The following is a 26680-nucleotide window of genomic DNA, read 5'->3' on the forward strand; positions in this document are numbered from 1 at the left end:
CTTGCTGCCAACCAGCCTCACTCAAATTTCCTGTTGCATCGAGACTTAAGTGGAAAGCGTCCTCAACTGGGGACACCAGAGTGCCAAACCTGGAGTCAGGAAAGGAGGATTCCAGGTCTGGTCGCTGATGTTCTGTGTCCTTGGGCAAATCATTCAATGCTCTGAGCCTGTTTTGCTCTCAGTAAAGAAGACAATAATTCCTAGCCACCTTCCTTACAGAATTATTGGCAGAAGGGAACATTCTAAGTGTGGAAATACAGTGAATTGTCATGCCCGTGTGGACAGCAGGTACGAAGTGGCTCCATCTTGCATCCGGCCAACTCCATGAACCAAGGAAATCCCAGTAATTGCTGCGAGCTTCGCTTCCATCCTCATGATATAGTCACACACGCTCTTCTCCAATGTTGCTTTGGGGAAAAAGATGGCATAGACATGTGAAGATATTTTTGAGCAATACAGTGTCCTGCCCCACTGATATACAGTGATTATAAATTAGGCTTATGGAGAACATTTAATGACACAAGTAAATAATTGTGCCATAAGTGAAAAACCCAGAATACAAAATCGTGCATACAGGATACAAAGAAAGAACCCATAGACGAGATAATGCTAGTAGTAAATATATCCTCTGATAGGATACCTTACCTGCTTTATGAACTTTGTTTTTTCTACAGTAGCGTGTATCGAAATAAGACAGGGAAGGGACTAAAATGTTTTTTACTAAGGTTTTTAAAAAGTTATTGAGAAGTCTTGTCCTCAAGTTGCTCAGACGGAGCCAGGCACTAACTGTCGGATCAATGCTGTTAACACAGAAGCTACTGGCACACAGTGTGTTAGGGACGGAGAGGTTACCTCCTGCAGGGAGGAGGGGAGATAAGCAGACAAACAGCCAGCCCACGAGCCACAGAAACCCCACGTGTGACTTCTGTGGGCCATCACAGAACCTCAGAGCTGGCAAGAAGCTTAGAAATCCCTGGTCTCCCACTGTTCCCCATTCCCACTTCCCAGATCAAAATAGGAGGCCACGATAGGAAAAGGGACTTGTCTAAGATGCCATGTCTCATCTCCTGCTTCTCCAGCCCTTCTGTGTCATCTCTGGGGCACTGGGCCCACCCAAGTCAGTGCCTTTCTGCTCGTTACCTAATATTCCCCCCACTGCCCCATTTTCTGGTCAGTATATGTGGCCAGGGAATCAGAATCACTGTTATGGACGTGGGCACAACACATCCAGGATGTGAAGCTGCCGTCCTGCCCAGAGAATGTGGCTGCTGCAAACGCAGCAGCTGAATAACAGTCAGAGAAGTTTGGGATCTTAGAGCTTAATGCAGCGTCTTCATCTTGGAAGAGAGAACGTGGAAGCACAGATCTCCAGTGACTTACACAGTGATGTGCCAAGTCACAAACCTCACCATTTTTATTCATGATTTGGCGATCTTTTCCATTATGTTGTTCAACCCTTCAGAAATGAATGAATGGGTGAATGAATGAATGAATGAATGAACGAATGAAATGAAAACTGATAATAAATGCTGTTACTTAATAGATAATCATTACAGACTAGAATGTCCAAAATATCTGGAACATAAATAATAATCAGAGCCATTGTTTTAATATACAAAGATTGCCTGCACATCAATACCAAAAAAAAAAAAATTACCCAATAGAAGAAAAGAACAGGGGCACCTTGGTGGCTTAGTCAGTTGAGCATATGGTTCTTGATTTCAGCTCAGGTCATGATCCCAGGGTTATGGGATTGAGCTCTGCATAGGGCTCCGTGCTGAGTGTGGAGCCTGCTTGGGATTCTCTCTCTCTCTCTCTCTCTCTCCCTCTGCCCCTCTCCCCTGCTCAGGCTCTCTCTCCCTCTCAATCTCTAAAATTAAATTAAATTAATTAAATTAAAAATTAACAAAAGAAAAAAGATCTGATAAAAGATACAAGGATGTAATTCACAGGAGAAATACAAACAGCCAAGAGATATGTATCTTACTTTTGTAAGATGTGCTTGTCATAAAAAAATTCAATTCACGCAAAGGAGGATTGGGTCTGGAAGCTTGATGGACCTTCAGTTTTTACGTCATGTATTTCTGCATTGTTTAAATTTATTATCGCAAACATCTTATGAATTTCTTAAAATCTGACCACCCAAAATAAAAATATACACTCACATGATTTCAAAGCTAAACATTTCTTTGCTATTTGGAATTATCTTTGCCACTATCTGCCTTACCCATCTACATTATTAACATGTTCCATCAACAAATAAATAATAGATACATACCACCATCCAAAATTAAGTCCAAGTATGTCAAAATGACAAAGTAAAAAACAACTTTAAAATATCACATGAAGAATACCTGGGTGGCTCAGTCAGTCAAGTGTCCAACTTTGGCTCAGGTCATGACCTCGCAGTTTGGGAGTTCAAGTCCTGCATTGGGCTCTGTGTTGAACGCACAGGGCCTGCTTAGAATTCTCTCTCTCTCTCTTCCTCTCTCTCTGCCCCTCCCCTGCTTGTGCTCTCTCTCTCTCAAAATAAATAAGCTTTAAAAATAAATAAATAAAAACAAAATATCACATGACAAAAAATAAGAGTCTATCATCTAGATCTGAGAAAGGCTTTTCAAGCAAAACATAACACCTGAAGGTCATAAAGAAAATAGTTGACTGATGTGACAATTTACAAAGTAAAGCTTCTGTACAATAAAAGACTCATAAACAAGGAAACAAGCGAGAGATTGGGAGAAAATATTTGCAATATGTGTGGCACATGAAGGATTAATGTCTGGACTCTAGGCAGTAACCTAAAATCAATTCTAAATGACCAAATACCAATAGAAATAAAAATGGAAGGATATCATGAATAGGCAAGTCAGTAAAAATGTTTAATGATTAATTAATAATGTTTAACATTTCCACTTCATTTGTAATCAGAAGACCCATCAAATATCCATTAAAAGTAGTCAAAAATGATAATTCATGTTATAGAATACTATGGAGGCTTTAAGGCCAATCTATATGTACAAACATGGGAAGATTCCCAAACATATTTCCTAGAAAAATATGTTATGAAACAATGCAAACAGTATGATCCCAATTAGGCTTCTATCTGTTTTCATTTATGTACATATACGTGTAAGTGGATGGGCAAAGTTCTGAAGGAATATGCATCAAACTGTGTCCCCCTGGAAGAAAGTGAGAATGAAGGCCGTAGCTTGGGAACCAAGGGGACGGTCACCTTTTCCTTTTATTTGCCAATGTGCGTATTCTTTGAATCTTTTGCAAAACCATATACCTCTGTGAGGGGTGTATTTTAGAAAGCAACCAAACAACACAATGGAAAGGTCATCAATGGCCATTTTCTCTTGAACCAGACTATCAGGAATTGCCTCAACTTTAGGAATAATCCCTTGAGATAGAATGAGACCACCAGCTTTGGAAGCCTCAGGAAGTTTCTTCCGAGTGCACCCTGAGTCTTCATGGTGCATAAACATAGCTTGTTCCCTCTTGTTCCATCCTCAGGGTGCAACCTAGAAGCCAAACCCACTGTTGGCAAGGGGGACCTCTTCACACTTTCATAAAGAAGCGTCCCCCCTCCCCTCTACCCACCCTCTCCACTGCCAATCTCCACCTCTAACCCGTCTCCTTGACCCTGGCACCCTCTGTGGGAAGGACAACTCCAGGCCCTTTACCAGGAACGCCTAAACTTTGGGCATCTCAAGAGAAGAAATTGTACAAAGTGGACTCAGGCAAACCCCAAGCAAAGGTCTCCCAGAATCCATGGACACTTCCATCACCCTCACCTGAGGAATGAGAATTCCTTCTCTATTCCATTAGAAGATGGTAAACTCAGAAAGTTCGTGTATTCACAGGGTGTGCGAAGACCTCCTTATGTGCCAGATGTCCTACAGGCCTTTTGGTAAGGTGCTCATTTCATTCAGGCCACACTGCAACCCCAGCGTGGGCACTACTCCTTGTCTACATTTTACCGATGAGAAAACCAAGATCTGAACAATGATATCACCAAAGATCAATTCGGTGTCACAGACGTCTATTAATCAAGTACTCCAGGCACAGGTCAAGGTGTTTGGGACCCATAGAAAAATAGATGTGGTCCCCACCCTTGAGGAGTTCATAGTCTAAAGGTTGAGACTCTCAGCAACGAAGAAACCTTAGGTTGATACAGTCTTGACTTACAGTCTACAAAGAGGCGGGTGTCAGGCAGAGACCCATAATGAACACGAATTTGACTCCAAAATATGTAATTTCTCCACACTGTGCTGGGAGTTAGAGATGGAGACAAGTAGGCCCCAGGGGCCATGGAAATCAATGCATGGGGGTTAACAAATGCATCCAAAAGGTGGTGAGCCAGGATCTGGACCCAAGTCTGTGGGTCCCCAGGTTGTGTGCCCTTTCCTACTAGGCCACACTGCAGAATCTATTTCTCCACAGTAAGGAAATCTCAGGGTGCGGTTCACACTCAATGAGAGAGGTCAGTGTCAGACAAACAGATCATCATGAACACCTGCTTCACAGACTTTCACTCAAAATTATGCCCCATAATGAACTATAACCCCGGGAAGGTCTGTCAAAAAGACCAACGTTCTCCTTTAGCCTTGACCTTGGTGAGCACAGCCATTCCTCAGTGGACCTCAAGTGCAGTCTTGGGGCAGACACTGCTCTCCACACAGCCTCTGGAGCCCCAATTCCAAGGTGCCATCTTTCCTTTCCAGACCCATTTACAGATATTCCTCTATACTCTGTCTTTTCTGCTTTCAACTATGCAGCCCCTTCCAATGGCCACTTCTTGCAACCTCAATCCGTTTATCAAGTAGTCTGACCTAATTTCTCCCCGCTTTATCCCTGCCTCTGGGACCACTCCCAACATCCACACCAAGAGCAGCAGCCCTCCTCCACAACTTGACCCCCTACACATCTCACTCCGGGCACACACTAGCGCGGCTGGGGGGACCTCAGCGGGGGCCACCATACCACTGGTACCCTTGAGTTAATTCATCACTAGCCCCGTTTACATATCTCTGGTTTCCCCTGCATCGGAGGACGGACACCTCTCTTCACACTATCCACATAGTATGCACCCTTCCTTTCAGGGAGGGAGCTCCTCCAATCACAGATCAATCCAGAAGGTGTCCAATCACAGATCAATCCAGAAGGTGTCTTGATTGCTCTGGAGACTTAAACAGGATACTTTTTGGTCTTCCCTCTTCTTCTGCCTGCATACGCGTGCACATGCGCGCGCACACACACACATACACACACACAGCACATGCCTGCCACACATGTAGACAGAGACATTGTGCTTTAACACAATGGAAGCCAGAGCTTCCGAGGAGGCTCCTCCTCACTCCCCCAGCCCTTGGCCGTCTGCCCAGGAAGCTCCCCATCCTCTCCAGGCCCTGCGCCTGGGTCCTCCAGGAAGCAAGCACCTGACAAACTGACAGCAGCCGCAGACCACCCCACATCCCCCTTCTCAGCCTAGAGAATCCCATCTGAAGCAGACAGGGCTTTTTAACAAACAATTAGCTTGAATTTTTCATTAGCTGCTGCTTCCTTTGCAGTTTCTGCCTGTACCCCCTTGCATGGCCAAGCTATGTACAGCTGGGGAGGCCCAGGCCGTCACAGAGGAGAGCCCGGAGGATGCATGGGTTAAGGCTCTGGTGAACCCACCTCCGAAGTGGACCCCTAATGAAGCTCATTATAAATTACATCCATTTCTTCCATGCAGCCCATGGGCGGTCTACTTGAGAGACAGGTGTTTTCGAGAGCACCAGCAAAGTCCTCCCACTGCAGGGAAACCACTCTGCCCTGGGGCTGGGATGGCAACCATGAGGATAATGAAGATGATCAAAGTGATGGAGAAGTGGAGGCCTTCCACTGGTACAACGTTCCACTGTTTGCAATGCTCTTGCACATTCCGGCTCTCAGCTGAGCTTCCTGACAACCCTTGGAGCTCATTATGATCATTATTCTCAGCTTCTGGTTCACAGAAGAGGAAGCTGAGCTTCAGGGGTAAGTGACTTCATCCAACGACACAAAACAAGGGAGTGGCTGAGGCAGGATTAAGGATGCCTTTCAATGGCAACTCCAGGCCGGATTTTCAGAACAAGGAGACCAGCGAGTTCCCCTTTCCTCTCTGGGGCCCCAGATAGGGGAAACATTGTCTAGATGAGTAAATGGATGGATGTTCAGGAATTGATACTCAGCGGGGTTTCTGGAAATGTCTGAGAAGAGAGGGGAGACTCAGTTCCAAATGTATAAGCAGACAGTGAGGGAGGAGCCCTGGGAGGTCCACACATCGGCCTCCAGTCCCTGCCTCCAGCATCACTCCCCAGGACGTCTCCCTGAGGTCAGAAAGGTGACGTTCTCCCAGATAGAGCACCTATCCCTTTAAGGCCAGCGGGAGGGGAAAGTGTCCTGGAGGAGGAAGAAAGGCCTCTTCAGCCCTGAGAAGGAGTCTAAGGGGAGACATCTCCCCACTGCTCCCCACAACCTAAAGAGAGGGCCACCCACCTATCAGATCGGTCTTAGCACCTCATTTGGTTCCAAGTTACCCCATGGCCCAGGGTAGGAGCAGAAGATGAGCTGGTCGTTTTTAGATTGATCTAGTTGCTCTGTGATACCCAGTGGATGGTCAATAAATAATCGCTGATGAATGAATGCACGAATGTATGGGAGAAGGGCAGGGAGGAGGCCACAGCCCCCCTCAACCACACAGTCTCCTCCTCCATCTGCCCCTATGCTACTCCTGTGGTTAGCATCCTGGTCTCCTGCTGCCTTCTCTGTCTCCTGGCCACAGCTCCGTGGCCTTGAACTTACCTCCAATGCTCTCTGTCTTTCCCCCGCTGTCCCAGGGCCTCTGTGCAGCTGTGAACAGCAGAGGGGACCTGCTCAGTGTAGGTGCCTGTGTTGTCCATAAGCTCTGGAAACCAATGCCCTTAGAGGCAACACACAACCAACGGTAAAGGGGCCAGTGGATAAGCACATGCCCTCAGATGGAAGGTTCTGTGTTCTCCCGAATGTTCCCAGTGGAGTCCTGCCCAATTCCCTGTAGCAGCGTCCTCCTTCATGCACCCTCCTTCTACCGCTTTCCCGGGGGCTCCCCAGCTAGCCTACCTACCATAAGACCCCTAGGAGGGTTCCCTGTGCCCCCGGCCCTCTGCTGTTTCCTTGGCTCCTCTCCACAACATGGCCTCTGTTTCTACCCCACCAAGGGAAATTCTGCAGCCTGTTGTCCATGAGGGCAAACCAACCAAACAGCTGACATGGCCAGAGGACCAACTCCATGCTGTGGCCTGGGCTGTGCCTATATAGACCTTCTTTCCAAGCCTCACCTCTGGGGGATGCATTACTATTCCCATTTTATAGATGCACACACCAAGGTTCAGAAGAATATGACACAGGTCACAATAAGAGAGAAGTCCAGAGCCATCAGAGGTCTTACCTTGGCTTACATAGCATAGTAGGCATGGGCTTAGAACAGCAGTGACCCCCAGAACCAGTGTGGAGACACACAGAGCTCTGACATGGGACCCCCATCACCCCCTGGGCGAGTGACACAGAACAAAGGCTAAAGGGTGGGTGAGAGCCTAGGGGTTCAGGAATAGCAAGATTAGAGCACAGGGGAGCAGGCTGAAGGGCTGGGAGACAGGGCTCCAAGATCCAGACAGCCAAGTGCACAGGGCCCTGCAAGTTGGGGTAGGAAAGGTGGACCCCACCCCCCCGCCCCAGAGAGCAACCTGGAACTTGTAACGTCTCTGAGACAAGGGATTGGCAGGGTCTAAAACAGATTCCGTTTGAGAGAGCTTCCTCAGGCTGGGTGTGGTCAGAGTGGCTTGGCCAACTGTCCAGGAAGGAATCAAGAATCAAGGCCGGACGCAGGGCAGGTGATGTGAGGAGTCTGGCCAAGGAGGAGAGAAACCAAGAGAGCCGGAGGCGAGAAAGAGGGCGGAGTTGAGGACAGCCTCGGGACTGGCTCCCTGTCCCCACCAGAGAAGTCAAGGCCAGCCCAGTCTGTATCTCTGGACAGCCTCTCCACTCCTCTCTACTCCCTCTGCCTCTGGGAAAGGGCGAGGTTCCCTCGAGCCCCATCCTGGAAGTTGGCTGGGCCATCTCTGCCCCCCTGAAACCGTGAAATATTTACAGCCCGCCGAGCAGGGGAAGTGAGGGGGAGCGAGCACATGAATTATTGACAGCTTCACTTTCATCCTGGCCCAGGCTGAGCACAGACCCAGGGGAGCCCCGAGGCAATCTATGGGCATTAGGCAGAGTTTTTGAGGAAGCCAGGAGTAGAGGCCCCCCTGAGTGTCAGGGGAACCAGAGGAGGCCAGAGTAGAGCAGACCCTGTCCCAGCCCCTCGGGGTGCCCAGTATCCAGGAGAGGGTAGTGAGAAGAGTGACTAGCAAGGAGCCGGGCATTGCTGAGCCAGGCTGGGTGGCCCCCACTCCTTCCCTGGTTGCCTCCCAGACACCCAGGGATTTGGCCTGTCGGGGCTTCATTCACCCCTGCAAGCTGCTCGGATACCTGTCGTGACAGAGGGCAGCTGCCCACTCTGAGATGACTTCCGGGGTGTCCCTAGCCCTGCAGGGTACCAAACCTGCTGTGCCACCCCTGCAGCAGCCCCGAAGGGCCGGCCTCCTTTGCTCCCACGCTGTCTCTGCTGGGATAGAGCAGAGAAGGCTACGCCTTCCGCACCCCCTTGCACAGAACACCCCCTAGGAAAAGGCTTCAGGGCAACTGTTCTCTCCTAACACGTGAGCAGCACCAGCAACCTGCCTTCAAAGAAAGAGCTAGATCCTGCAGTTGAGGCATGAGCACCGGACTGAGTCAGAAGACATGGGTCTGAGTCACAGCGCCACTGGCCAGCCATGGACCCAAGCCTCAGTTTTCTCGTCCGAGAAACGGGTATGAATGTGGTACCCCCGGCCTGTCCTATGGGGCTGGCAGGCATCTCTAGGAACCCTCGAGAAGACAGACTCTGCAGACAGAGATTGTTCTCACCAAGACGGTCCCCCCCCCCCCAGCTGCAGCCAGAGCTCAACCTTCCCAGGCAGCAAAAACCCGCCAGCCAGGGTGACAGGCCACCCAGCCGTGTGATCCGTGTGATCCTGTCCCAAGACCAGAGGCTTTTTATATTTTCACATTTTGTCCTTCTAGGGACATGTGGTGTTGAGAGAGAGAGAGAGAGAGAGAGAGAGAGAGAGAGAGAGAGAGATGCAGCCTCCTGCCAGGCTCCCTCCCTCCTTCCTGGCACAGGGCAGCCTGCCCTCCCCCCAAGGGAAGGAACCGACATGGGGAGGGGGGACATGGGGAGGGGGATGCACTCCGAAGCCCACAGCTAAATAGGCAGCATCTGGGTCGCTGCCTTCCCTCATCACTGAACTGAGGAGCTCGCTGGGCTCCCGTGGGGCCTCCAATTTTCCACTGGGAGGCCCCGGAGGCCCTAAGCCCACGGAAAAGGGGAGGATTCCCTGCCACACACACCCCGGGCAGGGGGAAGCCAGCTGGTGCTTCTACTTTGTCCACTTGCTGCCTCCCTCCCTGCAGCTCAGGGCACTCACTCTGCAACAAAGTTAGCAACCGCAGTAAATTCCAGAGAAGAGAAGGAAGAGAGAACAAAGAAGTGGTCACTAGAGGTCTGGGTGTGGGGAAGGTAGCAGGGCTGGCCCTGCAATGTATAAAATGTTCTGTATAAAATGTTCCGGGGGCTCCTGGGTGGGCTCAGGTCATGACCTCGTGATTCCTTTGTTTGAGCCCCGCATCCCATTCGGAATTGTACTAACAGCTCAGAGCCTGGAGCCTGTTTTCAAGTCTGTGTCTCCCTCTCTCTCTCTGCCCCTCCCCACTCACACTCCGTCTCTCTCTCAAAAATAAATAAACATTAAAAAAAATTTTTTTAATGTTCCATTTGACTGGACATAGTACTTCTCAAAAGGAACACTACTGGCCTGTAGAGTGAGGTTGTTCTGGGATTATCCTGGCCCCTAACGCAGCACGAGCCTCCTACAAGACTATCCCAACCAACCCCTGTCTCACATTTCAGGACACAGTCCTCCACATTAAGAAGCACTGGTTGAGGGGCGCCTGGGTGGCTCAGTCGGTTAAGTGGTTAATCTGACTTCGGCTCAGGTCATGATCTCGCGGTTTGTGGGTTCGAGCCCCACATCCGGCTCTGTGCTGAGAGCTCAGAGCCTGGAGCCTGTTTCAGATTCTGTGTCTCCCTCTCTCTCTGACCCTCCTCTGTTCATGCTCTGTCTCTCTCTCTCTCTCTCTCAGAAATAAATAAAACATTAAAAAAAATAAAAAGAAGTGCTGGTTGAGGCCCCCCAGAGAAGAGAGACTGGGCCTCTCTCCTTCCTGCCTGACTCCTACTGCCCATGGCACTGAGGCCCCATCTCCGCCAGCGATTCGCACACACAACGCGCTCCTACCCACCAACCCGACTGACCGGCCCCGTGTCCCCTCCAGGTCGCTGTTGGACAGCCTACCTCTACCTGCCGGACAGATGGACCACCTGGCTGACAGGCTGACCAGCTGAACTGCCCAATGGTCTGCTTACCCGACCGAGAGAAAAAAGGAAGGCCTTTCTGGAACAAGAATTGCCGGAAACCTCACCCAGATCTGCACTCAGCCACATTCCGTGCAGACACCCTCCACCACCTCTTAAAGGGGGCGTTCTCACTTGCCTTGATTCCTTTCCTGGGGCAATTCTCTGCCACCCCCCCTTGAGGAACAGAGGCCCTGGGCCCTGGCTCCAGGTAAACCCACTCCCCAACAGCCCACCTACAACACTGCCTTTACACTGACCTCGGGGACGTGTCAGAATGAGAGATGGCCCCCCAGCGCCTCGCCTGCAGCTGGCAACATGCAGGCACAGCACTTCCCCAAGCCTCTCCAGTGGAGCCTCAGAGGGGCCTTTCTCAGGCGCCCCCACCCCAATTCACACCTGGCTGGCTGGTGTGTGTGAAATACGCTGTCTGCTGCCCCCCCTCCCTCCCACCTGGTCTCTTCCAAACCCTGCCTTCTCCACACAGAGTAACAGCCATCCACCAACCCAGTGCACCACCCCTCTGTCCATCTACCCACCTGACTGCTGGACCCAGTATCCACCACCGATGCATTAAATCACTCACTCGATACTCAGGATCCGTTGGGCAGTAACAGTGCCGCGCCTGGCCAGTGCAGGTCACTCGCTCAACTAGCTCCTCATTAAAAATACCTTAATGTTATTTTTTCAAACCGTACCCCTGGGAGCTTGGCCTTTGCACTCGGTTCACATGCATTAATTGAGCACCTACTATGTGCCAAGCACTGTACTTACTAGCTGGTGTGGATGCAAAGACAAAGGATCCGGTACATGCTTGCCAACAGTGTGTTTGTTGCCAAGGAGACAAACAAGTGAACAAGGCATTGAAAGAAGACACGGTCCATTTGAGGACAGGGACCGGCATCATAGGCCAGAGCAGAGTGGAGTTGTAGCCATGCCCAGCCCCCATTTGGGGTTCAAACATGTACCCCAAAGAGCAGGTGATGTGTAAGGACCACGGGGAGGTTCTCTTCAGTGCGGCTGAGTTTGAACGGGAGTTTAGATAGGAGAGTGAACTGGGTAGGCTTGTCCCGGCGCCCAGCTCAGTATGGCCCATTGTCTGCCGCGGTCCTGAGCACTGTGCATACGTTCACTCGTCTAATCAGAGGTAGGCACCTATTTGGTGGGGAGGGTGGCAGATTCCACACAGAGGGAACAGCCTGTGCAAAGGCAAGAAGGTCACAGTGACCACAGCATCAAAGGCAACTGAGAGATTGGCAAACGATGAGGCTGAGGACAAGGGCAGGGGTCAAGGTCATTCTTTCCCCAGATGTTCATTGTGTGGGGACCCAGAGATTCAGGGATTCTCTATGCAAGACAGACAGAGCCCCAGCCTCACGGAGCGTATAGACTAGTCTTAGAGTCTGAGTAGCCGGGGTCAATGGACGATTCTGAATGTACCCTTCACCTGGGTTGAGGATCACTATACTAAATGATCCCAAAACACAGTTCACACCCTAGCAATTCTGTAGAAAGGTAGACTAGAGAAAGGAGCCAAATCTTCCTGCCCCAGGAAAATCTGAGGGGCTAAGGCTGGCTGTGGAGCCAGGTTGGAGGCATCCAACACCACGGAGGCCCTTCCCGCCTCTGTCACGATGGGAGGGGGATGCTATGGTGCATCACCCAGGTCTCCCTGCCTTCAGGTTGGAGGTGCTCACTCCTGCAGCTGCTGGAGGTCAGCGCTGAGTCCTTTTCCAAGCACGGCCCTCCGCAGAAGGAATCCCTTCCCCAAGGGTCACACCTTAGAGCAGCCCACATCCAATGACTGATGGGAGGGCATAAAGGTCTTGCTTCCCAGACCCAAAAGGGAATCTCTCAGAAAGGTCATCCAATTCTAGAGTTCCCCATGGCATCAGCTGAGACGTCAGCTGTAGCTGATCACAGTTCATGCTCCCCTCCCACCCCAATCCCACATGCCCCTGCAAGGTGTTGATACTAAGTGCACTTCCCAGTAATCCTCCTGCAAGGAAATCTCAGTCTCAGAGTCTGCTTCCTCGAAAAACTGACTTATGACAATGGGCCATAATGAGCTGGGCACTGGGATGGTACTGCCTTGACAAGCCTACCCAGTTGTCCACTTGCCTATCTAAACTCCCGTTCAAACTTACCTGCACTGAAGAGAACTGCCCGGTGGTCCTTACCCATCACCTGCTCTTTCTGGGTCTCCATATGCCACGAGTCTGCCAGTCTCCCTCACCTACATGAGATTGTCCTGACCTGGATCTTTATCATCACTATTTCCCTTTTCTTTGTACTCCTTTCCTTAAGCGCACACGCGTGCGTGCACGCACACACACACACACAAACTGCTTCCTCCTCCAGGAAGCCTTCCTAGATTGATGAATCCAGAATCTTGGAGCATTCACATTTCTAGCTGTTGTTAGTTTGGAAATTTTTGTGTGTTTATAGATGGATATTTCAAGCTTTGCTTACAGATTTCTTTGAAGTCTACATTTGTGCATTTCTCTCACGAACGTCTGCTCTGCTTCTCCAAAAGAGGTGGGGGGTAGAGAGCCCAAGAGCGAGGTCCTCCTTCATCGGTGTCTCCCTTCACCCTATCTGTTTGGCAACCACTTGGCTGCCCACAGAAGTGACCAGTGAAAGTCCGATGACAACCCAGTAACTCAACAGGAACTAGAAGGAGGAACACAACCTACTTCTAGCTCTTATTCCCATCAAACACCTGCATATGCAGTCTTTCTAGGACAGAAGAAAGGGCCGGCAGGATAGCTATCATTATCTCCAGTTTATAAATGAAAATCCTAAGGCCAGAGAGGTGAAGTGACTTGCCCAGGGACACCCAGCCAGCGAGTGGCAAATCCTGGACTAGAACCCAGGCCTCCCAACTCCCAGCCCAGGGCCCCTCTTGTCACAGTCTGCAGGGAGGGGGAGCTGCATGTTGGTGAGACCGGCAGCGTGTGGCGGAGCTTGGGAATCTGGTATGAGGGTGAGTTGCGTGCTCCTGGCAGGTGAGGTGGCCCACGCCCACCCAGGGTGTTGGGAGATGCGGGCAGGCACTTGTGGGGGCACCCCAACCACCGCCCTTTCACCAGATGGCCCTATGCAGAGGGCCCTTTCAGCAGACATAGTCACCAAGAAGGGACCCTGGCTGGAGGAGGAGCCGGAAAGTCTTCCAAGGACATGGCCAAAGGCTGAGCCCCCTGATGGAAATGGGCGGGCGGGTACCAAATACACAAGACTCCATCACACCACCCAGCCAAGGCTTCTGCTCCTGCTAACCTCACCCAGACCCTGGAGAAGGGCACCAAGGGGCACCAAGGGTTCACAGGGGTCACAGCACCACTGGAAGTGAGAGCCCTGAACCTTACTGGGCTGTAAAGGGGGGAGGGGAAAGGAGAATGCTCTAGCAGCACTATTCTCTGACTCAAGGCCTCCCAGTGGGTGGGCATTAGCCCTGACTTGCATGGGTGCCTTCAGAGAGGCCTCTGCGAGCTCACCACCCCCATCTCTGCTGCAGCCAACTCTATGGTTAAAGCTCTATGGTCAGTCCTGAGCTTAGCTAACAGGAGCCTCACAGGGCCCTTGACGACTTTATATGTGACTGGAAGGACACTGGGGTTAATCGTCATGATCATAATAAATTAACAGGTATGGAGCCCTAGCCCCAATGCCAGGCTGTGTCCTGACACTGCATATACAGTTGGCTCGCGGAGCTAAACCCCGCACCACCACCTCCGCCCCCTGCAGGCAGGTGCTATTATTACGCCCTTGTACAGCTGAGCAGAAGCGGGCTTACTTGACTGAGGTGACCAGGTACAAGTGGTAAGGGTAGGGTTCAAACCCAGGCAGTCCCGTAAGAGTCTGCTCCTTTAGCCTCCGTGTGGCATCACCCTTTCTAGCGTTTGGGGGTGTTCTTGCCCTAAAGTCCAGTTCCTAAGCCCGTAGAATTGACCAGGAAGGGACACCTCCACTCTCCCTGCCCACATACATATACAAGTTTGGGGCTGGGATTTGGAGGAAAATGTCCAAGCCAGAGTTCCAGGCAGCAGAAAGCCTCCCTCTGCCGGGGTGGAAAATCCCAGACCTCCTCCCACAGCGCCGGCAGCGGGCCCACGGCAACCGCTGCATGGCCCCATGCTCCGTCCACACCTGCACCACCCAGCCAACGGCACCGGCCCCCCCCCCCCCTTCGGTTGAACGATGAAAATCATGACCTCCTCCCGCTGCCTAGCAGGGAAGTACGGGGGCCAGGGTGCAGGAGTGGCCGCCCACGGGTTCAGCACCGCAGCGAACGCCACATCCTTACCCAGGCAGCGCCCTCTGCTGGTCGGGCCGGCTGCATGCGGCGGGCAAGATGCCTCCCGCCCTGGGCGGAAGCCTCCACCTCCTTCCCTCGAGCTGGGCGCGCAGGGGCTGCCTGAGCCTAGTCTACCACTCCCTGAAAAAGTAAAAAAGGAGAGCCACGTGGAGACGCTAAGATACACAGGCTTCCAGACCGGATAGGTCCAAGTTCTGTTCGCCCCAACTTCGTGGAAGCCTCAGTTTACAGATCTCTACAATGGAAGTAATCGTTCCTCTGCCCTAGGATTAGGTTGAATGTGATGATGTCATTAGGATTCAGGCTAATAGGAAGTGGTCATAATTACATGACCCCCCTCCGCCACACCCCAGTTCAGGCAAAGAGGTGGCCCACACTGCGGGACTACCGAACCCGAGTTCACAGGGCGTCAGGTCCTCAAGCTCCTTCACAGCTCCCTTCCCCTTACGATAAGGGTGCCCAAAAGACAATGTCCCCCGGAATCCCTCTGAGGAAGGTCCTGGTGTAGAGGTCAACCAACTCTCCACTTGAAGGAGGGTAAATTAAACCCCTTCTCTGGGCTTTACCATTAAATGTGGCCACTGGACACGATTTATGGTTCCCAGATACTAGACTATCAACACCCAGAACACCTAGAGAGCTCTTTTTAAAAATGCAGATTCGGGGGGCGCCTGGGTGGCTTAGTCGGTTAAGCGTCCGACTTTCGCTTAGGTCATGATCTCGCGGTTCGTGTGTTCGAGCCCCGCATCGGGCTCTGTGCTGACTGCCAGCTCAGAGCCTGGAGCCTGTTTCAGTCTGTGACTCCCTCTCTCTCTGACCCTCCCCTGCTCGCGCTGTCTCTCTCTCTCTCTCTCTCCTAGAAAAAAAAAAAATCCAGATTCGGGCACCTGGGTTCAGTCAGTTAAGCGTCTGACTTCAACTCAGGTCATGAACTCAGGGTCTGTGAGTTCCACCCCCGCATCAAGCTCTGGGTCGACAGCTCAGAGCCCAGAGCCTGCTTCAGATTCTGTGTCTCCTTCTCTCTCTTCCCCTCCCCTGCTCATGCCCTGTCTCTCTCTCAAAAATAAAATAAAAACATAAATTTTTTTTAAAAAAATCCAGATTCCTGGATCCCCTCTCTCTCAGAAATAAAACAAACATTTAAAAAATTTTTTTTTATGGATAAAGGACCTGAACGTGAGACAGGAAACTATCAACACCTTAGAGGAGAAAGCAGGAAACAACCTCCTTGACCTCCACCGCAGCAACTTCTTACTTGACACATCCCCAAAAGCAAGGGAATCAAGAGCAAAAATAAACAATTGGGACCTCATCAAGATTAAAAGCTTCTGCACAGCAAAGGAAACAACCCACAAAACTAATAGGCAACCAACGGAATGGGAAAAGATAGTTGCAAATGACATATCAGACAAAGGGTTAATATCCAGAATCCATAAGGAACTCACCAAACTCCACACCCGAAAAACAAACAACCCAGTGAAGAAGTGGGCAGAAGATATGAAGAGACACTTCTCCAAAGAGGACATCCCGATGGCCAACAGACACATGAAACGATGCTCAGCATCCCTCCTCATCAGGGAAATACAAATCAAAACCACACTGAGATACCACCTCACGCCAGTCAGAGTGGCTAAAATGAGCAAATCAGAGAACTCTAGATGCTGGCGAGGATGTGGAGAAACGGGCACTCTCCTACACTGTTGGTGGGAATGTAAACTGGTACAGCCCCTCCGGAAAACAGGGTGGAGTTTCCTCAGGAAATTAACAATAGAACTCCCCTATGACCCAGCAATAGCACTGCTAGGAATTTACCCAAGGGTCACAGAAATGCTGATACATAGGAGCACATGTACCCTAATGTTCATAGCAGCACTCTCCACAATAGCTAAAATATGGAAAGAGCCTAAGTGTCCATCAACAGATGAATGGATCAAGAAGATGTGGTTTATCTATACCATGGAATACTACATGGCAATGAGAAACAATGAAATCTGGCCATGTGTAGCAACATGGATGGACCTTGAGGGTGTTATGCTGAGCAAAATAAGTCAGGCAGAGAAGGACAAATATCATATGTTTGCACATATAGGAGGATTAGGAGGAACGTAACTGAGGAACATGGGGGAGAAGAAGGGGGAAATGGTGGGGGAAAGGGAGAGAGGCAAACCATGAGAGACTCTTGAATGCTGACAAAAACTGAGGACTGATGGATGTGGGCGGGGAGGAGGGATGGGCATGGAGGAGGGCACTTGTGGGAATAAGCACTGGGTGTTATGTGGAAACTAATTTGACAATAAACTATTTGTAAAAAAAAAAAAATTTAAAAATCCAGATTCCTAGATCCTGGAGTTCTGATTCAGGCAATCACCATGGAGTTTGGGAATTTGTATTTAAACACTCTCCCCAAATTACTTGGACATCCAACCACATTTCAGACCATAAGGTCTTCTCCAGGTCCAAGATTCAATAACCTTAGATCAGTTGAAGAAAGGCCTAGATTGATCCCTGGGCCTTGTTCTCTAGTCTGGAGTAAGCTACCTTTCTCTCGGAAGACAGTTCGGAGAGGCTTCTCCCTGCCTCTGTTTCTCCTTTGGAAAATATTAGGAAATGGTCCCTGGTGAGCGAACATACTTGGTTGCTTTCCTGAAATACATTCTTCTTGCCTTCCTTGGTAAGAGAAACCCAATCTTGTTAAAGTGTCCCTTTAATCACAGAAAGTGATATTAATGCTGATACATCTCAGCCAGTTCTGGTAATCCCATTTTCTTGGCTGTTGTTTATTCCAGAAGCATCATGAGAACCAGTTTTGGCTGGGAAAATATGAAGGGAAGTTTGTGGGGGTGGGTACGGGGTGGGAAAAGGTTACTTGAAAAGAGATACAGAAACAGAGACTGGTTCTTCTCTCCCTGGACAGAGACGCGATCAAGGGTGCTGTCCAGAATCTCAGCAGCCACCTTTCAACTGGGAAGGGATAGCTTGAGGCGACACTTCTGAGCAGAGTGGAAAGCAGGAAAGAATCTCGTTCCTTCAATTACATTGCGAAGCTGCTACATACATTAGCCAACTCTGGAGGCACTTGCTTCTGGCGGCTGGGTTTTCTGTTACTTACAACAAAGAGCGTCCTTACTGGTACGCTCTGCTTCTGTAACCAAAGGAAAACGAACGCACCGCGAGTTGTGGGCAGGTTTTCTGTACTAGGAGCCGCCCTTCTTCCAATTCATTCCATTCTCAAGGCCTGTCAATTTTATCTCCTAAATCATTCTCAAATTCATTTATTTCTCTACATCCCCACTGCTGTCTTCCTGTGAGAACTGTGGCACTTACTTCTTAACTGGCCGCACACACGTACCCCTCCCCCACTCAACCATTGATCATCCCTCAGGCAAAGTGTGGACCATGTCGCTCTCCTTCTTCCCTTTCTCCTAGAACAGAGCCCATACACTTTCCGTGCCCACAGGGCCCTGCGTCATCAGCCCCTCTCTGCCTCTTCTGGGTCGCCACCATTTATCATTTCCCGATCGTTCTCTGCTTCCATCACACTGCACTCCTGGCATGTCGCGGAAGCTTGTCTCCACATCAGGAGCCCCTGACCACAGGGATGCCTCCGTCTGGAACCCTCTTGTCCATCCAATCTCATTCATCTACCTGACTCCTACTCCCCTTCAACCCCCTCCAGACGCCACTGCCTCAGGAAAGGAACCCCTACACCAGCCCAGTGCGCCTATTCTCCCTGCTAAAGGTTCTCAAGCTTCCCGAGCTTTGCCTTTGAAACACATCAGTTTGATTCGGCCAAACCTTGTCCCCCTGGCTAGACTATAACCTACATAAGGTCAAGGACCCTTTCTTGCTCATCATTTAACCCCAGCACCTGGCGCAATGCCTCGCACAAATCCAATACTCAGTACATCATTGTCAAGAAGGGAGTGAATAAACGAGCTCTCACCTTCCCATACAAGGAGGGTGCCAGCTTTTAAGCTCTTCCTCCAATACTTTAGGGAATAGACTCCTCCTCAGAGCAACCCTCTTCTGTGTCATCACAGATTGTCGGCGCTAGACAAGACCCAAAGACTTTCCAGACAAGCGGACAGAGGCCTTGGGCAATCACTGGTTTGTCATCAGTCCTTACACACCCTCTCTCTGCCAGGTGCTGTGCTGGGGGGTGGGGGGGGGAGCAGAGTAACTAGGACAGGGTCCCTTCCCTCCCAGAGCTTCCTTCTGGTAGATTTTCCCAATCTTTTTGTCCATTCTGCCCTCCCCTGACCCAGTTCTCCATCTGTCTTCTGAGGCACTAAAGGCAAGTGTGACGATGGGGCCCTGTCCTGCCTGGGGGTGCCCTGGGGACTTCCCAAGGCTCTGGTCTCAAGGACAGAGAGGTGTCCAGTCAGCGCTGACCAGACACTGAAATGGAAGACTTCTTGCCAGTCCTTCTTGCCCATCAGCCAAAGGAATATGGTACCATGGAGAATCTCCAGTGTACAGTGGGTAGTTCATAAGTGCCTCAGTTTCCCCCAGAGTGGCTTTCTCCCTCAGAAGCTGTGACGTCAGGCATACAGTAGGGGGAGAAATTCAAACTCTGTTTCAGAAGAAGATAAAAATCCTATGGAATGCCCCTCGGCTGCCATCTTGGTGCCTCTTGGTTCCTCTTTGTTCCTCTCCTCCAAGAAGAGACAGACCTCGTTGACCAGCGTAGAGCTGCCAGAACCTTCAGGCCTGACACCAGGACTGACAAGGAGACGAGGGGGAGAGCTAGGCTCAGGGTGGGGTCGGAGAGGGATGCTGAGGCCAGAAGCTGTCATGTGGGAGGACGGGAAGGAGCTGAAGTTGAGGAGCTAAGCAGCATCTCCAGGCATCTCCCAACAGCGGACTCTGCAGCTGGGCCCAGGTACCCACGCTCAGGCACCACAGTCTGAGCTTCTGGGCCCACCAGTGCCTTTCTTTGCCCCACCCCCTCACTCAGATGCCCCATGGAAGGTGCCCCAACATCACAGAAGCCTCCTACAGACTGGCAAGAGTGGAGGGCTGGAACCAGATGGAACGTGACCCTGGAGAGAAAGCCGTGGGCTTCTTTCCCCAACACATCAGGTGGTTATTCTTTGCAAGGTGGCCTGGAGGCAGCAGCAGATTAGGAAGAGAAAATTGGGAGGGAGGAACGCCCGGATGGCTCAGTCGGTTAAGCGTCTGAATCGGCTCCGGTCATGATGTCACGGTTCATGAGTTCAAGCCCCACATCAGGCTCTCTGCTGTCAGCACAGAGCTTGCTTTGGATCCTCTGCACCCCCTCTCTGCCCCTCCCCTACTTGTGCTCTCTGTCTCTCTCTCTCTTGCTCTCTCTGTTTCAAAAAATAAATTAAAACATTTTTAAAGAAAGAAAATTGGGAGGGAAATTCATTCAGGGAAAGAGCTGCTCTTTAATTTCTCAAATACATTCTTTGTTCTCTTCTCCTCCTCCTTCCCCTCCTCTCCCTCCTCCAGCTCTCCTTTCCCCTCCCTTCTCTCCCCCCCCCCACCTCCTCCATCTTTCTCTTCCAGCACAGACAGTCTTCATACAATTAAAGTAGGACAGGAATGTTTTCCAAAGCTTTAAAATATCTTTGTTAAGGAAATTCACTGGGAGGAAGAAACTCTGCTTAATTTCTTGGAAAATAAAAAGCATATGGTGCAAACTGCTGTTGTTTCTCTTGTCCTCCAATCCCCTCCTAAGGAGAGCACATCTTGGGCTCACCTGTCAGGCACACCATGCAGGTGGGGCCTGGGCGGTGATGGCCAGATCCAAATTTGCAGTCTCCCATCTGGCTCCTGGCCTGACTTCTGCTTGACAGGTGAGTTTAGGGACCTCTGCTGGCTAGAGAAAGAAAGTAACAGCTACCCCCATCTTCCCCCAAGTGGTCCTCCTCTCTACACAGCAGGCCAGAACTTCAGTTAACCCACATAGGCCCCCCACTGTCCTCCAGAATAGTCACTGCAAAGGCTCACTGCGTAGGCAGAAGCCAGTTCAGGGGGCTTACACCTCAGAGATAAGGCAGCAGCCGTATCCTTGTGGACTGAAAGACCCAGAAATGACCCAGAAAGGGCTATTTGAGAGTAAACTGAATAGTTAGGGATGGCAGTCCTTAACCTTTTTGGGTCTCTTTGGAAATCTGATAAAAACTAAAACTTCTTCCCCCAAAATGTACGTATACTCAAAGCAACAAGATTTTGCGTATAACTTCAGTCCATTCAACCCAAGTAAACGATCCGGGGGTCTGGGGACAACATCACCTTTAGAACCAACTTCAAGCTTTATAGACCTTATGCCTCAAGCTTTATAGGGCTCCATTCTGGTCCTTCTCCATCTCTATTCCTCCCTATGGGACAACAAGTCCTTAGGACCAAGAGGCTGTTCACATCCGGAGCTCATGCCCCCTTCTGAACCGTTCTCTAGGTACACAGGACCCTTCATGCTTTGCCCAGCCAGATCCAAATCCACTTCCAGGACTTGCAAGTTGCTCTTCACCTGATTCATCCTCTCAAGGATGGAACTTGCCACGTGTGTGCTGCTCCATAGGCCCGTAAAGCAGCTGTTTGGAGGGGAGAGTGGAATGTCCACACCGTGCACAAGAACCTTGTGGAAAAATGGAATAATTTCCCCCTCCAAAGATGTCCACAGTCAGTCCCCAGAACATGTGAATATGTTACCTTACAGGGCAAAGGGACTTTGCAGATGGAGTTAAATTAAGAATCTTGAGATGGAGAGATTATTCTGGATTATTCAGATGGCCCCAACATAATCACAAAAGCCCTTCTTTTTTTTTTTTTTAACATTTGTTTATTTTTGAGAGACAGAGAGAGAGAGAGAGTCGAGGAGGGGCAGAGAAAGGGAGACACAGAATCTAAAGCAGGTTCCAGGCTCTGAGCTGTCAACACAGAGCCCGACACGGGGCTCCAACCCATGAACCGTGAGATCATGACCTGAGCTGAAGTCGGACGCTTAACCGACTGAGCCACCCAGGAGCCTCAAAAGTCCTTCTAAGTGGAAGAGGGAAGCAGGAGAGAGAGAGAGATGAAGATGCTACACTGCTGTCTTCAAAGAAGGAGGAAGGGGCCACCAGGCAAGGACGTGGGCAGCCTCAAGAAGCTACAAAAAGGAAACAGATTCTCCCCTAGATTTCTCCTCCAGAAAGACACGCAGCCCTGCCGACACCTTGATTGTACCCCTGTGAGACCCACCATCTGACTTCCAGAACTGTAAGAGAATAAATCTGTGTTGTCATAAATTACTAAGTGTGTGGTAATCTGCTACCGCAGCAGTAGAACACAGCCCCTCAAAGTGCTGGACAGAGCCAGGAACGTGAAGCAAAGGAGGATGGGTTGCAGGCTGGGGGGCGGACAGAAAATTCAACTATGTTGTGCCACAGAACATCAAGGAATCTGGGGTTTCTGAATTTGAACACGGCCTCCAAGGTTATTACAAGGGTACATGTGTCAAGGTAAAAAGTGAACATGTTTTATGTAACAGTTGTTAACTTGACTTCTAACTTCTAATATGTGAACATATGGCCCACAGGCCACCATTGCACTCTTGCCACAAGCCCTACAACTCTTTGCCTTCCATAGGGAAGGCTCAGGACTAACCCCCTTATGGGCACCTACATTTAGGCCACCATCTTCCAATATGCTCAGCACCCACAATGTGCCATTATCTACAGGTGGTCACACGAGAGAGCTCTTTGTATCCTCTGAAGGCTAAGGCTCTCCAATGTCATAATCACACTAAACTTAAGAGCCAAGTGGGGCACCTAGGTGGCTCAGTCGGTTAAGCATCCAACCTCGGCCCAGGTCAAGATCTCACAGTCCGTGAGTTTGAGCCCCGCATCGGGCTATGTGCTGACAGCTCAGAGCCTGGAGCCTACTCTAGATTCTGTGTCTCCCTCTCTCTCTGCCCCTCCTCCACTTGCATTCTGTCTCTCTTTCAAAAATAAATAATAAAAATTTAAAAAAAGAGCCAAGTGAAATGCATATGCCATGATCCTCATTACCATTTCTGGGAAACATGGCAATTAGACATTTATGGTAGTGTTTGATTATATTTTTCTTGTATTTATATACCACCAAGCTACTTCTTATAGTTCTCATTTCCTTTGATATATCTTCAGTATTCCAGTGGAGACTTACTTTCTCATACCAAGTATATTGTAATCCTCATCCTATATTGACATTCATATATATTAAGAGATAAGTGTCCTTTCCATCTTCCCAGTAGCCATGGTTGCCTACATCCTCTGTACCTCCTTTCTCTCAGACCCAACAAATGTTATGGCCAAATCTTCATGTTCCTGAGCTCTCTGCCACCCCTTCCCAATCCTCAAGTCCCTCTACCTCTCTCTTCCATAGAAATCCACCTGCTCCCACTCTCTGCCTCACAGATGGTGTCCTGGCTTCCAGCAAGGGTGGGGCCCATACTGAGCCCTTCTAGAGGCCCCACTGTAGCAGCAGCAACGTAAGGACCATGGTGACAGGCAGAGCCATCCCCAGATGCCTCCTCTCCTTCTGTTCCATCTTCTTCCCTCTTGGTAGGTTCCTTGCTTCCCCAGGATTTTCCAGGACTTTTTTCGGTGACTTCTTCCTCTTTGCACTAAAAATGGTGTCAGCTAATTCTTATTGAGCACTTCTATATGCCAAATGGCTTTATCATCTGCTGTAATTTGTGATCTTTATAATAAGCCTGTGAAACGGGTCTTATATCCCTTCAACAGGTAAAGCCATGCACAGGCCTGGGGAGGTTACGTTCTTCCCCATGCAGCTCATTGGCTGCAGTTTCGTACTCAGAGCTTCGGTCCTTACCATCTAGTTGGCTTCCCACTGCTTTGCATTAGGTGACCAAAGAAAGATAATGGAATTTCAGGCTACAACCTTACCAGATAGGTAAAGTATTCCAGGGGGCAGAAAGGTCTTGGACTTCTGCTGCAAAGTTGGCCTCTTCCTTCTGCTCTGTGAAGATTTACACATGGTTATGGGTAGTTTGCACTCAGTTTGCGCTGAGGCTCTGGCCCAGGCTGCCTGGAAGAAGCAGACCCTTGAGAGCTGCTGTTAGAATCCAGGTAGTGGTATCAGATCTCACAAATAAAGATATAGGACGTCCAGTTAAATTTGAATTCCAGACAAAGAATCATTTTTTAGTAAAACTATTGCATGGGGCATACTTAGACTATCGTATACTAAAAAAACATTCATTGTTCATCTGGAATTAATGGGGGGGAGGTCTTATATTTTATCTGGCAACCCTGGGCCCAGGCCACTCCAGTGTGGGCTTCAGCTGGGCAGGTGGAGAGAGAGGGCAGCTGCAGTTCCTTCCACTCACCACAGGTGGGCAAGGAAGGTCTGGAAAGGCAGGGCCCAGCCTGAGCTGTCAGGAAAAAAGAAGAGGAAGCCCTTTTACTCCAAGCTGCCCTTTCCCCGGCCTGTTCCTTGTGCTCTCAGCCCCCTCCTGCCCATTCTGCCATGGGCCTCAGCCTCCAGTTTCCCCCTACTTCCCACGGGTCTTTCCTAGCCCAGTGGGCTCTCCTCTGCTGACCCCAGCATGCCCAGGTCTGTGAGCCAAACATGCAAGTCAGCCCAGGGCCACCTTTTCTGTGACCTGAGGTGGCACAAGTAAGAGGGTGTCCAGATCCCAGAGCCAGCACAGACTGCTTCTAACCCTGGAAAATGCCTCTGTGCAAACCCATTTATCAGAACCACCATTCTTGTTGCTGAGAAGCTGAGAGCTGTGCTTCGTGGTGGAGGGATCTGAATCAGAAGCCAGGGCAGACAAGCCAGAAGCTTCAGCCTCCCTCGTGCGCTCACATTCTCTCCTCTCTGGTCCCTGGGGACCGGAGGTGGCAGGGTGTGGGCAGAGGTCATTTCCTATTTCTCAAAGGAAACCATGAGCAGTTAAAAGCAAGCTGCCCAATCCGGGGAATGACTGACTGCTATGGATTGCAATGGGCCATTCCCCTCCCCAATTCATATGTAGAAGCCTCAAACCCCCATGTGACTGTATTTGGAGATAAGGTTTTTAGGAGGTAATTAAGATACAATGAGGTTATAAGGATGGAGTCCTAATGTGATGGGACCAGAACTTTGTAAAAAAATTTTTTTTAATGTTTTATTTGCTTTTGAGAGAGAGAGAGAGAGAGAGCATGAGCAGAGGAGGGTCAGAGAGAGAGGGAGACACAAAATCTGAAGACAGGCTCCAGGTTCTGAGCTAGCTGTCAGCACAGAGCCCGACGTGGGGCTCCAACCCATGAACCATGAGATCATGACCTGAACTGAAGTCGGACGCTCAACCGACTGAGCCACCCAGGCGCCCCATGATAGGACCAGAACTTGATCGTGCTGGCACTCTGATCTCAGACTTTGAGCCTCCAGAACTATAAGAGAGTAAGTTTCTATTGTTTAAGCCACTCAGTCTATGGTACTCTGTTATGGCAGCCTGAATTAAGGCAATGACCAACACATGTTGGGTCCCTGGAGTATGGCAGCTCCCAGGCACAGGGACAGAAAACCACATACCACCCCCTGGAAGTGGAGCCTACTGTCAAAGTACATGGGCTCAGACCCAGACAACCTGGAATTAAATCCCAGCTTTGCCATTACGAGTTGTGTGATGTTGGACCATTTATTTAACCTCAGTTTCCTCATGTACAAATCAGGACTCATAATTGTTGTAGAATTAAGTGAGTTAATGGATATACAATTATCTACTGAATGCCTCCTTTGTGTCAGGACTGGGGGTCTAGTAGTCAAAGCAGAGAAGTGTTCCCACCCTCGTGGAGCGGCAGAAATGTGTGTAAGAAGGTAAATACAGTAATGATAAATGCTAAAGAGATATATAAAGTTTCAGCAGGGAGGGCTAGGCTGAGGTGAGGGCCACAGTCTTAGGTAGGTAACCATGGAGGGCCTGATAGAAGTGACCATGAAGGCGTCTGGGAGAAAAGCATGCCAAACAGAGGAAAAGTGAGTACAAAAGGCTTGAGGTGAATGCATGTGACCTTGTCTAAGAAAAACCAAGCATGCTAATGTAGAACAGAGTAAGCAAGGGGGAGAGCTCGGGAGAAGAGAAGTAGTGGGAACTGAATCATTCATGACCATTGAAAGGACTATGACCCATACTCTGGTATATGAGCCATTGGAGGGTTTAGAGACATGAGTTATGTTTTTACAGAATCACCTTGACACTGTTTGGAGAATATACTGTAGGTAGTTGGAGAGCTAATGCAGAGAGACCATAGGAGTAGTCCCGATGAAAGATCCTAATGGCTAGACCTAAAGCGGAACAGTGCAGGTGATGAGATGAGGTCAGATTTCAACTATATTTTATAAGTAGAGCAATACGACTTACCACAGATTGGATGTAAAAGTGGAAGAATGAGACATCAAGGAGAGCACCGGAGTTTGGTCTAGGCAGCTGAAAAAGGGAGTTGAGGTTGTGAAGATGCCAAAAGAAGTTTGATGGGAAATATCAGAAGATCCATTTTGGATTTGTTAGGTTTAAGATGCCTACTAGACATCGAGCAGAGTTACAGGGGAAGCAGTTAGATCAACAAGCCTGGAGTTCAGGAGTCTGGGCTGAAGGCAGTTTTGGAGTCATCGGCATGTAGAAGGTATTTACAGCATGACATTGGATGACATCACCAAGGGAGCAAATGTAGACGGAAAAGAGGAGGTCAAGGGCTGAGCCCTGGGACTCTCCCACATTAAGGGCTCAGGGAGCAGTCAACAAAGGAGAGTGAGGAGTAGTCAGCATGATTTCAGTATCAGTAGCAGTGTTTGTTTTGTTTGTTGTTATT

General features: G+C 49.8%; 1 long non-coding RNA gene across 1 annotated transcript; it reads right to left on the minus strand.

Annotated features, from left to right (window-relative positions):
- Positions 1-217: 217 nt before the first annotated feature.
- On the minus strand, positions 218-26462 carry LOC120244549. Its single transcript, XR_005531565.1, has 4 exons — positions 26395-26462; positions 26233-26298; positions 23771-23912; positions 218-407 (listed from the first exon to the last, which is right to left on the minus strand). It is a non-coding gene; the product is annotated as an uncharacterized LOC120244549 (long non-coding RNA).
- Positions 26463-26680: the final 218 nt, after the last annotated feature.

The sequence above is a fragment of the Hyaena hyaena genome, unplaced genomic scaffold (genome assembly GCF_003009895.1).
Source record: "Hyaena hyaena isolate Hyena2069 unplaced genomic scaffold, ASM300989v1 scaffold_390, whole genome shotgun sequence".
Classification (NCBI taxonomy): domain Eukaryota; kingdom Metazoa; phylum Chordata; class Mammalia; order Carnivora; family Hyaenidae; genus Hyaena; species Hyaena hyaena.